Source organism: Saccopteryx bilineata, chromosome 2 (assembly GCF_036850765.1).
Source record: "Saccopteryx bilineata isolate mSacBil1 chromosome 2, mSacBil1_pri_phased_curated, whole genome shotgun sequence".
Lineage (NCBI taxonomy): Eukaryota > Metazoa > Chordata > Mammalia > Chiroptera > Emballonuridae > Saccopteryx > Saccopteryx bilineata.
Window position 1 is genome coordinate 306157142 of NC_089491.1, and position 16445 is coordinate 306173586.

The 16445-nt window shown below is 49.4% G+C and overlaps 1 protein-coding gene and 1 pseudogene across 13 annotated transcripts in view; both read left to right on the top strand.

Annotated features, from left to right (window-relative positions):
- PLEKHA6 (pleckstrin homology domain containing A6) overlaps window positions 1–16445 on the top strand; it is a 145642-nt gene that overhangs the window by 30818 nt on the left and 98379 nt on the right. The gene's annotated exons all lie outside the window — the stretch shown is intronic.
- On the top strand, window positions 8297–9814 carry LOC136324384 (large ribosomal subunit protein uL3m pseudogene; annotated as a pseudogene).

The window sequence follows — 16445 nt, forward strand, 5'->3', positions numbered from 1 at the left end:
AGAGGGAAGGTCAGTGTCAAGGGGAGCCTAGAGCGTCCCTTCACATCGGTTCCAAATACACATGTACCCTCATTGAAGCAGTCTGGCCCTTTTTATAATGCCGCTCTGCAACTGGCGTTCCTTTTGGGAATCCCTCGACCCACACTGGCCTGAAGTAAAGCTCCCTGCTCCGTGGTTCTTTTCTCCTTCAATGGTCTCTTTCACTCTTCCCTGCACTTACTTATCAAGTGAGCTGAGCATGTACTGGTGGGACCTTCCTAACTCCCAAATCCAGCTTCGCTACTTCTCGCACTTGCCACGGGTTCCCCCAGCACATTCCCATGTAAACCTTCAAGACCCTCTAAGTCTCTGCTCCATGGGCCAGCGGCATCTACACCACCAAGGAGCTGGTTAGAAATGCAAGATCTCAGGATTTACTCCCAACCTACCAAATTAGAATCTGTTTGAACGAGGTCCTCCAGGAAATTCACACGCACATTAAAATCTGAGATGTACTGCTCTACATCATTCAACTTGGGGTAGGAGTGAGGTTTGGGGGGAGAAGAATCCCGTCTTCCAGGATCTTGAAATCATTCTTACTGACTAGGCTCCTGGGGACAGACATAACACTGTTTCCAGGATATTTGATTACAAACTCCCACATTCCCCATTTACTTCTTGAAATGCCAATAAAGAGGTTTTTTTTATAAAACATTCATACATTTTAAAAATCTAGATTGTGTTTCCCCTCTTTGACTAGTAACATGCTCTTGAACATATCTCAAACCTTTGGACTATATGTACAACTGGAATCCTTTAAATGTTAAATGCAGGGCTTTACATTTATGGTATATTTCATTTTGTTCATGTTAGGCCATGATTTCAGAATGCAGTCCTGATTCTGTGTATGGCAGCTGTCCCTCCCAGCTGTGGCTTTGTCAGTAGCAAGTCTGGTAGCATTGTCTCCTGAGTGTTTATGCAAATCATGGATGGAGACATGGAACGGCGGGGTCAGGAACGGACCCCCGTGGGGCGCGCCACTGGGGGCTCATTCACTGGTTCAGTGTTCGGTGTTGAGCCTAAGAGCTGCGTCCCTGTCATCAGACAAGCTGATGGGAGCTCTGCTCTGCTGCCCGCTGCCTTTGTCACCTCTGGCAAGCTATCACTGCCCCAGACTCCCGTTCCTTCATCTGTAACTGATGAAATCGGAGCAGTCCCCGGCATCCCCTGGGGTAGATTAAACAAATGCCTGTGTCTGGACCCCACCTCTCACCCACAGATCCTGATTCAGTTGGTCTGTAGTGGTCCCAGGCCTCAGTATTTTAAAGAAGCTCTGGGTAATTCGAGTGTGAATCTGGGAGTGAGAACCACCGGATCAGATGATCTCTAAGGTGGTGATCTGCCTCTCTGATCTCAGGGCCTCCCCAGCAGCCTGGTCGACATCTGTGGAGGCCTCTGGTTCCACATCCCAAGCTCTGCGGGCTGCAGTCTGTGGTTGAAGGGAGGCCTGGCTGGCTGGGACACACAGTGGCATGCACTGGGCGGCCTTGCAGGACTATAGGGCACCTCTGTGGGTGCCTCCTGCCAGCTGCTTGCTCTTTTTCCCTTTTCCCGAGGACAGAAGAGTCATCTTTGATTCTCTGACGCTGGCTCCTTTCTGTGTCTCTGAGCTTGCTGCCTAAGAAAAACAGCCAAAGGCCAACGTCAGTCAGTTTCAGTGCAAGTCAGTAGAGATGGCTCCCTGCCTGGTTCCCCTCTGCCCTCTGTTTCTTTCCTCCATAACTTGGAAGGGGACAGAATCTCTAGGCCACGTCTTTCTCCTCATCCAACGGCCACTGGTTGAGGGCTGCCCCATGCTGGGCTGCGGCAGCTCCCAGGAACCTTGTTGGCCAATATGGAATGCATACAGACCATTCCGGCTTGGTATTGGGGTCAAAGCACCTGCATGCCCAGCTTGGCTCATGGAGCATGACTGGCATTATCTTGTCCCATCTCCTTCCCCTAGTCACTGCAGTGGGCTTGTTAATTGGCGCCTCAGCTGGCTGATTGGCTCTAATGCGCGTGAACGTTCAGTTACCCGGCAGCCGCCTCTCAGACAGCCGTTAATTGCAGGCACGAGGGAGACAATAATTATGGGATAATGGGTGGCTTTTATATGAGTCCTTCTTCTTGTACTGTGTCAGCAAACACTGAGGATTTGTTTCCTAACATGCAGCTACCCTGCTGAGGAGATACCAGACCCCTTTCTGCTAGCTCGTTCCTGTCTTCCAGCCCAACCTATCCTCGCCCCAACCAAGGTTTTACCCACATCCCCTGGGTGACAAAGCAGGTTCCCGTCTTCCAAAATATTATCTCCTAATCCTCAGGCGGTCATGACCCCATTTTTAGTATTGGTGAGGTTGAATTGGTGCTTTATCAAAAAGCAGTACTTATTCAGCTTTGTTTTTTAAAAAAAGGGGGTAAGTAAATACTACACTCTGTGCCTTAATCCACGAACTCTTCTTCATTAATATTTTTATGTAGTTGTAACGAGAGTGTAGCTCTTGTCCTGTGCCATGCATTTTTGTTTGTTTGTTTAACAGTATACAAACACTTCCAGGTATGATAATGGTCCATAAATTTGTCATTTTAAATAGTTGTAAATAATTCTGTCATGTTACTCCATTACTGTATTGCTGTTCTCTTATTACTGGGAATTTGGGTTGTTTCCAATTTGTTGCTATTATGAATAGCTCTGCTATAAACATCTTTACATGTTACTGATTTCTCCTCCACTTATTTCCCAGGGGGGAACTGAATGATGAGTTATATTGATCTGGCATCATGCTGGGAAGAGATGAGGGGATTGCGGGGCTGGTGGCTACTGGGGGAGTTTAACTGATTCCCTCCCCTGACTTTCCCAAACAGTTTCTTTTCTTCATATCTATTTTCCTGTCCATTTCTAGTATGATCCTTGCTCCGACTTCCCTTGTAATATCCCAATTTAGTAACATAGAGACTTGGTGCTTTGGTTACACAATAGATCACTCCAAGAGGCAGTGACTTAGAAAAATAATTTGTTATTATCCCTCAGGGTTCTCTGGGTTACCTGCGCTCAGCTGGGTGCTGGCTTGGGTTGTCTCCTGCCCTTGCAGTTATCTGAAGGCTGGATGGGCCAGGTGGCCAAGGTGGATCTTCACATGGCCGTCATCTGGGAGCTTAGCTTGGGCTGTAAACCTGAACATCTCATCTCCGTGTGGCCTCTCCATGTGACCTGGCCTTCCCTGAGCGTGGTAGTTGGTTCCAAAGAGAGGATGACTCAAGAGAGAATATTCTAAAAAACCCAAGTAGAAACTTTAAGGCTTTGTATGCCCTAGCCACAGAAGTCACACATGTCACTTCTGTTAGATTCCATTGATCAAACTGAGTCACAAGCCCACCCAGATGCAAAGGAGATGGAAAATCAACCCTACCTCTCTATGGCAGGAGTTGCATAGAATTTGCAGTCCTCTTTGTTCCTACACCCTCAAAGATGGAAAGCCTGTATTGATTAGCATCCTACGAAGCCTATCAGCTTCTCCTTAAGAGAAGCCATACGAGAGACCTTGCTCCTTCATTTCCACTCCAAGTCCTGCCCATTCTCACAGCTCAGAAGACGTGTGATCTCTTCTCAGAACCATCCCTGGTGGCCCCACAGGAGTCATCTCCCTTCTTGAATCCCTTCTCCCTCACCTTTCCGAGCTCCCAAGGCTCCGTATCTTTGTTTGCCTTTGTCTTACACAGCTCTTATCACACATCACAGTGTTCAGTTATTTAAAGGGCTTGTTATGTTGTCAACTCCTCCTCGAAGGCAGGGATTCTGCCCTGCTCTTCTAGTTAATCTCTACACCCTACCCTAAAGTCCTCATAGAGTGCCTGGCATGTAAAAGAGCTTCCCCTTTTTCATACATTGGACACCCCACTGTCTGTTGAATGAATGAGTAAATTATAAATATTAATGAAGGGGGCACGGAAGAGGACAGATATTCACTGAACATTTTGTGTGTGCACTTACCAGCACTAGCTAGGAGTTTTATATAAATTATCTTACTTTAATTTTTACAACCTGAGAAGTACTTAGTTGTATCTTTATTTTACAGATGTTGAAGCTGAGGTTCAGAGATGTTAAACACTATGTTCAAGGTGACATCATTGGATCCCATAGAAAGTTGTAGAGTCATGATTTGAACCTTGGCCTTTAGGAACTTTAGAGCAAATGTTCTCTCCTGGATGCTTAACTTCTTGGAACCTCAGTTTTATCCTCTGTAAAATGGGGAGGATAACACTTAGCTCACAGAGTTGTTTGGATGGTAGGAAAAAAGGAAGGTAAAACATCTAGTCCTTGGTATGGAATAGGCATTCACTTCATATTGCTCATCGTGACATGACTTCTTGTTCTCAAGGTTTTGACCCTCTTTGGGATGTCTTCATGGCTACTCATATAGTTGATGGAACTGCTCTGTCACTGTCTTCGGGTATATGCAATGTTTAGTGACACACACATAATTACTCTGGTACTAGGCTTCCTAATTCTCTGCCCCTGTCCCTGGGCACATGGATAGTCATTTCTCCAGTGCGACCTCCCACCTTCTTTGTAATCACGGCGCCTGTAGCCAGGTCTCAGTCAGCAGGCACTTCCCCAGCAGCTGAGCCTCAGGAGTCCGCCCTCTCACATTAATTGCTTTTGTTTGCTCTTTGAAAATTAATTCCAACAAGAGCTCATTAGTTCTTTTTCTTTTGCTCATTTTTGTGTTCACACGCCTCCTTTACCTCTCAGCTCTAATTCAGTTTTTAGTCTCTCCCTGTCTCGTCTCAGACAAGGACCCCACTCAGGATGGTTCTGCAGTGGCGACGCTTCGCTGGAGGAGTCATGATCTGGACTAGAAAGGAGGCTGCGGTGCTGGAGGGGGTTCCTCGGTGGACTTGGGGACAGTGGTGATTTATGTCTCTCCTCCCCTGATGCCCTTCCCTCTCATTGCTCCAGCTCTGGCCTCATCATTTTCTGGCTTGAGATGCTGCCCAGCAGGGGAGGAGCTGGCTAGTCGAGGCGTCCACTAGTCTGGTCTGGTCTCTGTCCCTTCATTCCAAGCTCAGTTCCATCTCCCACTCCCCTGCCTGGCCACTGATATATAGCGTTGAGTTGCCAGGATCACAGAAGGCAGAGGAGATTAGACATTTTTTTCCTTAACTCTTCTCATACCCTTCCTGCTAAAAGTCCAAACTGAAAAGTCTGGGAATCCAGACAGACTAGAGTTTCTTCACATTCTTTTCTCCCTGCCTCCAGGCTCTCCTTTCCTTTCAGTGAGGGTTGTTTGGTAGGTGCCCTGGCTCTGGGAGGGGAGAGGAAGGCCGTCCCAGCCAACCACTCTGTCCAGACCCTGCTCTCTTTATCACTCTGGTTCAGCACTAGAAGGGGGCTCCTCACAGGCAGCAACTAGCTTTTGTTATTCTGTTCCAGTCTGATTCTGTCCCTGGATGCCTGGATTTTGACAGATCTTCAAGTGCAGAATAGCATTTCCTGTATCCATGTGGATTTACAAATACTATGTCCTTTGTGTCTACAAATTTACGGTGGGGTGACCAGAGGAGCAGGAGGGCAGAATGGCATGCAAGCGGACCAGTGCATGATTCTGAACAACACCTCCTCACCCCGCACCTCCCCGTACCTTCCACGGAGCCTGGCCTGATGGCCTCAGCCAGAAGTGACCTCTCCTTTCACTGACTTGTAACATTTACAGGAAATTTATGCTTTTAATAATTGTAGGGTGGTAGTAGAAGATTAGACTGAATAGATAAACTGGGGCTAGATTACATAAGGTCTTGCACTTGAAGCTAAGAAATTTAGCCTCTATCCTGTAGGCAGTGGAGATCCACTACAGGTTTGTGAGCCAGGGCTTGACTGAGTTGTATTTGCAGAGAGCAGGGAGACCAAATTCAGAGGTACTCTTCCCTCTCCAGGACAATGGGACTGGGGGTAAAAGTCCAGGCAAGTTGCTGGCTCATGTCTAAGGCTGCATTACAGATGGTAATGGGGGCTTCTCGGGACACAGCGAGAGCTATTTCAGTAGCTCAGGAGTGAGGCTGGGAATCCAAGTCTTAGGGACAAGTTGTAGGATGAAGTTAAGTAGGTGACTGGAGGCAGGAGGGTTAGGACCAGGGCATAGGGCAGGCATCCCCAAACTATGGCCTGCGGGCCGCATGTGGCCACCTGAAACCATTTATACAGCTCCCGCCGCACTTCCGGAAAGGGGCACCTCTTTCACTGGTGGTCAGTGAGAGGAGCACTGTATGTGGCGGCCCCCCAACAGTCTGAGGGACAGTGAACTGGCCCCCTGTGTAAAAATTTGGGGACCCCTGGCATAGGGGATCAAGTCTAAGGGGGTACAAAACCCCTTACAAAGCCTCTCTTGACTCTAGAGACATTTATATTGGGCTACTCCCATATGCCGGGGCTTTTGCCCTGGAACATCTTAGAGACACCTTTTAAAGTTGACATGGCAGGATTATTTGCTGGCTATCGAAGTAGTTGAGGCACGGTGACAGGGGACTGTGGTAGAAGAGTGGCTGTGTAGGGAGGGATTGAAAAAAGGGTATAAATATGCCCATGTCACACATGCACAATCCTCCCCATTGCGTGGCTCTGAATAACTAGCCCTTCCCTGTTCCCCCCGGGGGAGCCGGCCCTTACCACCTAGACAGAAAAGGGGGATGAGAAAATGACACTACTCCCTGTCTGTCAACTTTATCCCAGGTTACTTTTATCTCTACACTGCGGTCTCTGGAGCTGGGGGCTGCCTGGTCTTACCTAAATGTCTTCTTGCCTTAATTCAGTCGCTCTGACAGAGAGCAGAGAAGGATGTGGCTGCCCACTGCAGCTTCAAAGATGCATTTGGGAGAGAGGATCCTCCTTCAGACTGTTCTCTAACCCTGAAATACAGCCTCCCTCCCACTACCCCAAGAGGGTCCTTCTCTACAGCCTTTCTCTGGTGAGCAAGGGAGGGACCTTGTCCAAGGAGCCCGGCCTAGCTGTCTATACATTGAGTGGAGTTGTCTGTAGTGTTGGGCTGAGGCCAAGCTAAACATCTCCCCACCAACTGTCCCATCCATCCTGCTTTTCTGGCCTGGCTGGGGATGGGGGGTGTGCGGGAGTGGTTGTCTGTAGGTTAACCCTTGGGAGGCCAGGGGGAAAGTGTTTCTGTCTGTTTCCTAGAAAGGCAGTCTTGTCAAGTCCGGATGGCAGGCCCAGAGCCCTCCTCTTGTGGTGGTCTCATCAGAGAAGTCGTCTGGATAGCTGGGGTCTCTACATCACTCCCTCTGTCAGCACAAAACTTTTAGATCTCACTGAACAGGATGAAAGGGGGCTTTGCTTTTGCTTCACCCTGCTGGCGGCCCTACCTGGCTCCTCCCTCGGAGGGGCGGTTGTGGCCTTGGTCTTGTTCCCTGTGCAGAGGGGGTGTCTCAGCGCATCAGGGCTACAGCCTGTCTAATCCACACTTCCTGTGTCACCCCATCCCAGCCTGCCCCCAGAGAAGGTTCTGGAGACAGGGATTCTCTTCCTTCTCCACTCCGGCCACAGTTCATATCATACTTCATTTGGCCTTTTGTGTTCAAGACCTGAGGATAAATGACCCAAGGCTGGACCTCCTCAGAGGGACCTTATAATCTTATCCATTCATTCATTTACTTTCAAGGGACCTTATAATTTTAAATAGGATAATTAAGATGTAATTGTCCAGCAGGAGCAAGATGAGTGGACATTTCTTAGTTTTGGTTTTTTTTTGTATTTTTCCGAAGCTAGAAATGGGGAGAGACAGTCAGACAGACTCCCGCATGCGCCCTGCGCCCGACCAGGATCCACCAGGCACGCCCACCAGGGGGCGATGCTTAGCCCACCAGGGGGCGATGCTCTGCCCTCCGGGGCATCGCTCTGTTGCGACCAGAGCCACTCTAGCGCCTGGGGCAGAGGCCAAGGAGCCATCCCCAGCGCCTGGGCCATTTTTGCTCCAATGGAGCCTCAGCTGTGGGAGGGGAAGAGAGAGACAGAGAGGAAGGAGAGGGGGAGGGGTAGAGAAGCAGATGGGCGCTTCTCCTGTGTGCCCTGGCCGGGAATTGAACCTGGGACTTCTGCACGCCAGGCCGATGCTCTACCACTGAGCCAACCGGCCAGGGTCCATTTCTTAGTTTTTTATGGGAATGTATGATCCGGGACCCCCCCCCCCCCCCCCCCCCAGCTTGCTATGGAACAGCCTGCTTTCACCTGAATTTGCTCCGTCGAGAGATGGGTTGCTGACTCCCGGTCATGGTAGCCCGGCAGGTGCACTCCACAGAGCGCTGGAGAGTAGAGCCGAGGGGGCTCCTCCCAGAGAGCGGGGCAGGCCTGAGCGTTTGTGTTTACCACCTCCTTGAGGGCCCAGGCCTGGGCTGCCCAGGGGTGAGGGCCAGACTCTGAGCGCCAGAGCAGGTTCCCTCAGATGTCAGGTCATCTCCTCAGAGCCCACCTGTCAGTCAGCTGAGGAATCGGGATTGTGACACGAGGCTTCTTCCCTCCTGTGGATTTGAGAAGCTACAGTGAAAGTAGTCGGGGCCAGCTCCCAGGGCTGGCCCGGTGGCAGGGCCTGAATGCCATCCGGGGCTTCGGGAACAGAACAGAGACTGGCCTGTGGTTAGGAGTCCCCATGGCAAGAGTGCTTCTTGGTGGGATGAGCATCTTTCTGAAGCAAATGTCCCATTTGTTAAGCAGCTGGTCTCTGATGAAGATAAAGCCCAATTAGCAAGTAAACCGTGTCCTCTGAAAGATGAGCTGCAGCCTATGCACTCACGGGAGCCAGGTTCTGCTACAGCAGCCACGGTGCACTGACGCTGGACATGATGCGTTTAGGGATTAAAGATGGTCAGAGGCATGTGGTCACATAACTTCAGGTTTTGAGACTGTCGTGTCCTAAAATATACTCCAAAGGAAAACAATGATGGAAAAATGGCAGCCCTAACTGTAGGAGGAAAAAACCAAAACCATATCCCGCTTCCAGAAATCCCCCTCTGTATTGGAATTTTACCGAGAACTTAAATTGCCACCAAAACAGAAAATTAGCCTGACCTGTGGTGGCGCAGTGGATAAAGCATCGACCTGGAACGCTGAGGTCGCCGGTTCAAAATCCTGGGCTTGCCTGGTCAAGGCACATATGGGAGTTGAGGCTGTCTGCTCCTCCCCCTTCTCTCTCTCTCTCTCTCCTTGCTCTAAAACAAATAAAGTCTTAAAAAAAAAAAAAAAATAGAACCCCTCCCCCCACCCCCAGAAAACTCAAATCTTCCGTGTAACAGAGAATGCTGTAATTGAGGCAGGCACTCCTCTTTATACTGCTCACTTCCGCCCAGGACAGTGTGTGGACGTCACAGCCAAAACTAGTGGCAAGGGTTTTCAAGGTGTTATGAAATGATGAGGATTTAAAGGCCAGCCTGCTACTTATGGTCAAACGAAGACTCACAGGAGACCTGGAGCTCTTTCAATGGTGATGTTGCTAGAGTCTGGCCTGGAACTAAAGTGCCTGGAAAAACGGGAAACATAGATAGGACGGTATTTGGACTGAAAATGTGAAGAATAAATACAAAGCACAATATGATCTGCGTAAATGGCTCTGTTCCTGGACATTGAAATTGCTTAGTCAAGATCAGAGATTCTAAACTACCTGCCTATAAGGATTTCTGTAAGAATCTACCATTCAATGCATATTTTCCTGATGGAGATGAAGAGGAACTACCAGAAAGTCTGTAAGATGAAAATGTGTGTCCACCCAGCATGCCATCTATTACATTTGCCTGACCTCAGTGGACATGGGAGTACCTTATCCTTCGTAGCTGTGATGAGCCAGAACAACAGGAGAGCCAAAAATTCTATTTTGCTTTCTTAGTCACAACAACATCACACTTGTCACCTTTGTCAAAGGCATAAATATTCATCTGCCAATCGAATTATTTTTATTTAATTTTATTTTTATTCAGTGATAGGAGGGGAGGCAGAGACAGATTCCTGCATGCACCCTGACCAGGATTCACCCGGCAAGCCCAATAGGGGGCAATGCTCTGCCCATCTGGGGTGTTGCTTCATTGCTCAGCAACTGAGCTCTTCTTAGTGCCTGAGGCAGAGGCCATGGAAGCATGCTCAGCACCTGAACCAACTCACTCCAATCGAGCCATGGCTGCGGGGGGGGGGGGGGGGGGGGGGGGGAGAGAGAGAGGCAAGAAGTGAGAGGGGGAAGGGTGGAAAGTAGATGAGCACTTCTCCTGTATGTCCTGACCAGGAATCAAACCCGGGACATCCACACACTGGGCCAACGCTCTACCACTGAGCCAACCAGCCAGGGCTGGAATTGTTTTTAATTACCACATTAAATAAATCAAGTACATTGGATATGCCAAAAAAAGTAGTCAATGTGTATAAAAAGCTGTGCAAATGTCAGAGATTATTAAGAATATTATCATACTGGCCTGACCTGTGGTGGCACAGTGGATAAAGCGTCGACCTAGAATGCCGAGGTCACCGATTCGAAACCCTGCACTTGTCTGGTCAGGGTGCATATGGGAGTTGATGCTTCCTGCTCCTCCCTTATTTCTCTCTTTCTTTCTCTCTCTCTCTCTCTCTCACTCTTAATCTCTCTCCTCTCTAAAATGAATAAATAAGTAAATAAGCATACCACAATATTAAAAAAAAAAAAAGAATATTATCATACTGAGGAGAGCCAGGGAACTCTTGTAGTCCTAGGTTTCAGCCCTAACTCCTTGTGAAGATCCCAGCAGCCACAGCTTCTTCCCAGGGTGGAGGAGTGATGAGAAAGAGCCATAGGGTGTGACTTGCCTGCTCCTCTTGGCCTCCTGCTTAAGGCCAAGTGCTGGATGGTTAGAGAAACTCCATCAGCCCTCAAATACAAGTCCTAGGGCCAGATCATGCTTCCCTGCCCTGTCCCTCTGTCCCTTTCTTCCTTATTGCATTTCCCCTGATAGAGCTCCTGGGCAGGGTGCCTGGGGCCTGGGGGGCCTTGGTGTTCTCTGGCTTGGATTGCCCTTTGCCTTCTCCTTATTCGGATGGCCTTGCAGAGCCTAACGGAAACCTGCCCCCTCCTTCCCAGGTGTGGCAGGAGCTCTCGTTTATGGTAACGATACCTTGCGTTTATGGACCGTGCCTCTGTAAGCTGGAGCATTTTTCCCCCTCAGCCTGCTCCCATGGCTCTGGAGGTGCAGGCAGAGGGAAAGGACCTGGTGGCTTTATAACGGAGCCTGGGAGGTGGTCAGTGGCTTGTCTGAGGTCACACAGCAAGCAGCAGAGCCAGGATTTGAGTTTCAGAGTTGGGATAGCCCTGTGATTAGTCATGAGGTTCCTCAACTGTCAGCTAGGGACTTGTTGGCTGGCTATGGGTGAGGACTGATGCCTGCTTGCCCCAGCTCTGGTGTGGGTTGACTGAGCTAACCTTGGGCCCTGTAGTCCCTGAAGGTCAGTGAGTGTGAGGAGGTGGGAGGGGTCACCTTGTAACTGCCCAGCATGGTCATGAATATGGAACAGGAACTTTGTATGAATAATACTAAATTAACCCTGTGTCCCTTTCAGCATTGTGCCCCCAAAGGGCGGGCTCTGGGCCAGCTCCCTCTGGTTCCTTTGATTGGCCCCTTGGTCTGAGGAGGAGCCTCCCTTCAGGCACTCGGCCCTCAGGAGGCAGGTGGATCAGTCCACTGTCTCTCTTCCAGGAGCAGGCTGCTAGGAGGTAGGAAAGGGACCCGCTGGGCCATGAGGTGTGTCTGCTAGCTGGTGCCTGCACACCCCTCCTGGGTCGTGAGGGCAGGGAACGCCCTCTGAGCAAACTGTTGAAACTGTCTGGGGGACCCTGGAGGTGTGAGTCTGTGGGGTGAATGTGGGCATTTGCTTCGTTCCTGGGGGCCTCCGACCCTCCCTCTCCCTCTGTCTCTCCTCACACCTTACTGTTGCTTTCTTTCTCCCCTGCCCATTCTCCTTTACTTCCTCTTCCTTTTACTCAGTTATATCCTCAGCTCTGGTACGTGCCAAGCCCAGTACTCTCCTCCTCTGTTTCCTCCCTTCCCAGGCTTCTCCAGACATTTGCAGTCCTCTCCCTTCCCCTTCTGGCCTCTCCATCCCGTTCTCCCTCCGTCTGCTCTCCTCGCGCATGAGCTCTGTGATCAGCAGCACCAGGAAGTGCTAAGGGAAGGACCAGCCTGGGAGGTGCCCGCTGTTTGCCCAAGGTGGGGTTGGCGGCAGCCTGGGCCCCTGGGCTGGGCTGGGCTGGGCTGGAGTGCAGGCTTGGGTGTTTGGCACTTGTATGGCCTGTCCTTCCCACAGCTCCTTCCTTCTCACCCCATCCCCTTTCCCACACTGGCGTCTAATGGAGGCAGAAAGGCAACAGGCACTTGATCTAGTTACTGCAAAAGCTGCTTTGCAGGGATACTAGTTCTTTTAAAGATCCTAGCCTAGTGAGAGGCTTAGTTCAATATGGGGCTGGAAAAGCTCTTAGTTTTCAACTCTGAGCCAGATTGGGGGAGGAAGGGGAGTGTGGGATTTCGCCTCAGATGACTGTGTGTCTCCACTACTGTCCTGTGGGGGGACCGTGGGAGGGCTGTTTCTCTCCTGTTGTACAGGCCCTGCCTCTGTCAAGGGCCCGCGGGGGATATAGCTGTAGAAATTGAGGCCTAACTTGTTGCAGGGGAGCTGCTGGAAAGGAGAAAGCAGCCTGGAGGTCCTCTGCCACCGTGTTCCTAAGGGCGGGAGAGATGGGTCCGAGCCAGCAGCGTGGACAGCTCAGTTTACTGCACTGTGCTTATGTCACCACAATGATGATCATGATGAGGGGGGGGGGGGTGTCTTTATTTTAAAAGCTTTTCTTTTTTCAGAGAGAGTCAGGAAGGGAAAGAGAGGGTTGCTTTCGCTTTTGTTGTGCATTGATTGCTTCTCTTAGTGCTTTGACCAGGACCGAGTTGGTGTTCCCTTGTGCAAGCCAGCAACCTTGGCCTTGTCATGCCAGCGACATTTGGGTTCAAGCCGGTGAGCTTTGGGATTGTGCGGACAATTCCTCCTCTCAAGGCAGTGACCCTGTGCTGACGAGCCTGTGCTCAGAGCCAGCGACCTTGGGGCTTCAAACTGGATACCCAGTGTTCTAGCTTGATGCTTTCTCCACTGTGCCAACACTCGTCAGGCTAAAAAAACCTTTTATAAAAGTAGAGAGAATAGTATAATAACCACCATGCACCAAGCTTCAATAGTTTTAGTCATGTCATGGTCAATCTTGATTTAGGTATACTCCAAGTCCTTTTTACCTTCTGATAATTTTGAAGCAAATCCTAGACAGCATATCATTTCATCTCTAAAGATAGAGGCTTAAAAAATCATTATTGGCCTGACCTGTGGTGGCGCAGTGGATAAAGCGTCGACCTGGAAATGCTGAGGTCGCCGGTTCGAAACCCTGGGCTTGCCTGGTCAAGGCACATATGGGAGTTGATGCTTTCAGCTCCTCCCCCCTGTCTCTCTCTCCTCTCTCTCTCTCTGTTTCTCCTTCTCTCTCTCCTCTCTAAAATGAAGAAATAAAATAAAAAATTTAAAAAAAATTGCAAAAATCATTATCATACCTACACAAAATTAATAATTTCTTAATATAATTAAATATTCAGTCAATTTTCGTATTTCTTTGAGTATTATATGTTTTTCCCTAGTTTTCTTTTTAGCTCTTTTTAATTTGGATCCAAATAAATGATATATTGTGACTGGTTATTATCGTTCTTAAGTCACTCTTAATCTATAGATATTCTTTTTCTCCTTTTTTTCTATCTTGTAATGTTTTGCTGAAGAAACTGGGCCATTTGTCCTGAAGAGTGTTTAATATTCTGGATTTGGCTGATTGCATCCTCATTTTATCATTTAACATGTTCCACTGTCCCTGTCTGTGTGGTTCAATTGAAGGCTTAATCAACTCAAGTTTCTTTATTTATTTGGGGGTGGGTGGGAAGCAAGAATCCCTGGATGGTGGTGTCTATATCTGTTGGGAGACAAACAATGTGTGGCTGTCTCTCTTTTTGTGATGCTAGCAGCCTTGATGACTATTGCCTAGATTCGTTAATTCATTACAAGCTAATTGTCTATTAATGACTCTCTCCAATTAGATGTTACTTCTTTCATCCCAGAGTAAGTGATCTCTTACTTTGGACAAAGGCCTCCTTCTCTGGGAGGTGTTGTTGAGGAGGCCAAGGCTCCATGGCAGTGGGGTGGCCCAGTCCCACCTGTCCTGGGCCTCTGTGGATCGGTAAGGCAGGCATCCCATAAATGCCAGGTTGGGAGCCCTGGAAAAAGTTCTTTGCATCTTCGTTTAGTCACACTTCAAGTCTCTGTGTTGATGGAGTCAGAGCCCGAGATAACTCCAGATAACTTTTCCAGTTAGCTGTGAAGTGCAGTTCAGCTATATTTAATCAAGTTCATTCTCAGACACAAATCTGTGACTATACCCTGCACCCACCCCTGGCTCACACTCCTCTCAGCTACCTCATAATAACTCTTTGTACTTATATGATAGTGTATAGTTTGCAGAGCATGTGCGTACACACGCGTGAGGTTAAGAGGGAAGCACTGGGGTCAGTTTGCTCGAGTGTGGTTTTGATCCAACACTGTGTAGGTGCTTGCCCTGGGCAAGTTAGCTAATTTCCCTCTGCAGCCCTCCCTCTACTGACCTTACAGGGTTGTTATGAATAGTACCTTAGATAATGTAAACAGTGCCTGGCACATAGTAGGCACTCAATAAATGACAGCTATTGTTATTTTGAATCATCTGCTCAATCCAGTATCTAACTGGAAAAATCTACACATACTACCTAAGGACAGAGTAGTGGGAGATGATTGAAATTTGACTGTATGTCATAGATGTCGAATTGTCTACTACTTGTTCTGAAATTCATCAATAAGGAGGTTCAAGTAGCATTTTTCTTTTTTGTATTTTTTTCTGAAGTGAGAAGCAGGGAGATAGAGAGACTCCTGCATGCTCCCGACTAGGATCCACCCGGCAAGCCCACTAGGGGGCGATGCTCTGCCCAACTGGGGCCTTGTTTTGTTGCAATGGGAGCCATTCTAGTGCCTGAGGTGAAAGCCATGGAGCCATCCTCAGTGCCTGGGCCAACTTTGCTTCAATGGAGTCTTGGCTGTGGGAGGGGGAGAGAGAGATAGAGAGGAAAAAGAGGGGGAGGAGTGGAGAAGCAGATGGGCGCTTCTCCTGTGTGCCCTGGCCGGGGAATCGAACCCGGGATTTCCACACGCTGGGCTGACACTCTACCACTAAGCCAACTGGCCAGGGCCCCAAGCAGCATTTAATAGCAGTTTCTATCCTTCTTACTCCTGCCAGGATCATCTCAAAGTAGCCAGGGCTCTAGCCCATATTTTAAGGATGTTGAGGTTTTGTCCAGAGAAGACAAGGAACTTGCTTTCTGAAACAGTCAGAAGATGTGACTGCAAAGGGAAAGCGAACCTGGCCACCCTGGCTCTCTGATACCTGCTCTGTCCTTGCCCTAAGAATGGGAGCAGTGGGGAGGGGCTGGAGGACATGTGGTTTGGCTTAGACTTGATCTTGTATTTTTCCCTTTTGGAGGCCTGGGCTGTCTCTTGCCCTTGAGGAGGCCCCCTGAGGCCTCGGGTCTAGAGAGCCAGGTGATCAAACCTCCTCCCTGAGAGCTTGAGGTCCCCCGGGGCCCCCGGCACAGCTGCTTGCCCGTCCAGGTATGGAAACCTGCAGTTAGACAATTAAACACAACAACCTGCCTGGGCAGAGGAGGTGCCAATCAACCACAGGGCTCTCGGCACGCTCTTTGGCATAAGTGGGCCAGAGACTGCAGGCCAGGAAGGGCTCCTGAGAAGGGGCTTAGAGAGAGAGACTGGTAGGCACCAAGCGCGTTTGTCCTGTGTTAGCTCCTTATCACTGGCTATTTCCTGTAACTCTCCATGTTCTGGGCAGTACAGACAAGACACCATTCACGGCCTTCGCCGAGACACAGACAGGAATGGAACTGAGGATAAACAGGAAGCGAGGCCTCAGTTCCAGGTGGGAAGGAGAGGCCGGAGGGCTGGGCAAACATAAGCCAGAGCTGCTTTCTTAGGCATCAAAAAAGGACACTAGTACATAAGGAACAAAATGAAATGTTGTATTTCTGCTTCACTGGGCTCCCGCCCGTTACATCCTTGAGCTACTTTTCCTGGGAGCTCAGCCTTGTGACTTGAGCATGTGAGCTGAGAGTGGCAGAGTTTCCATCCAGGCGGGGGTGGGGGGCTGGGGAGACGCAGAAACCCAAGTAGCTTCTTTGTCCGTAAGTTCATACTACAGAGGCTGCTGTGCAGAGCGGGCTTCTGCCTGGACCGTTCCCAGCCTACGCACAGGACCCCAGGGTCTGGGCAGTGAGCGTACAGCTGTGACCCATTAGAA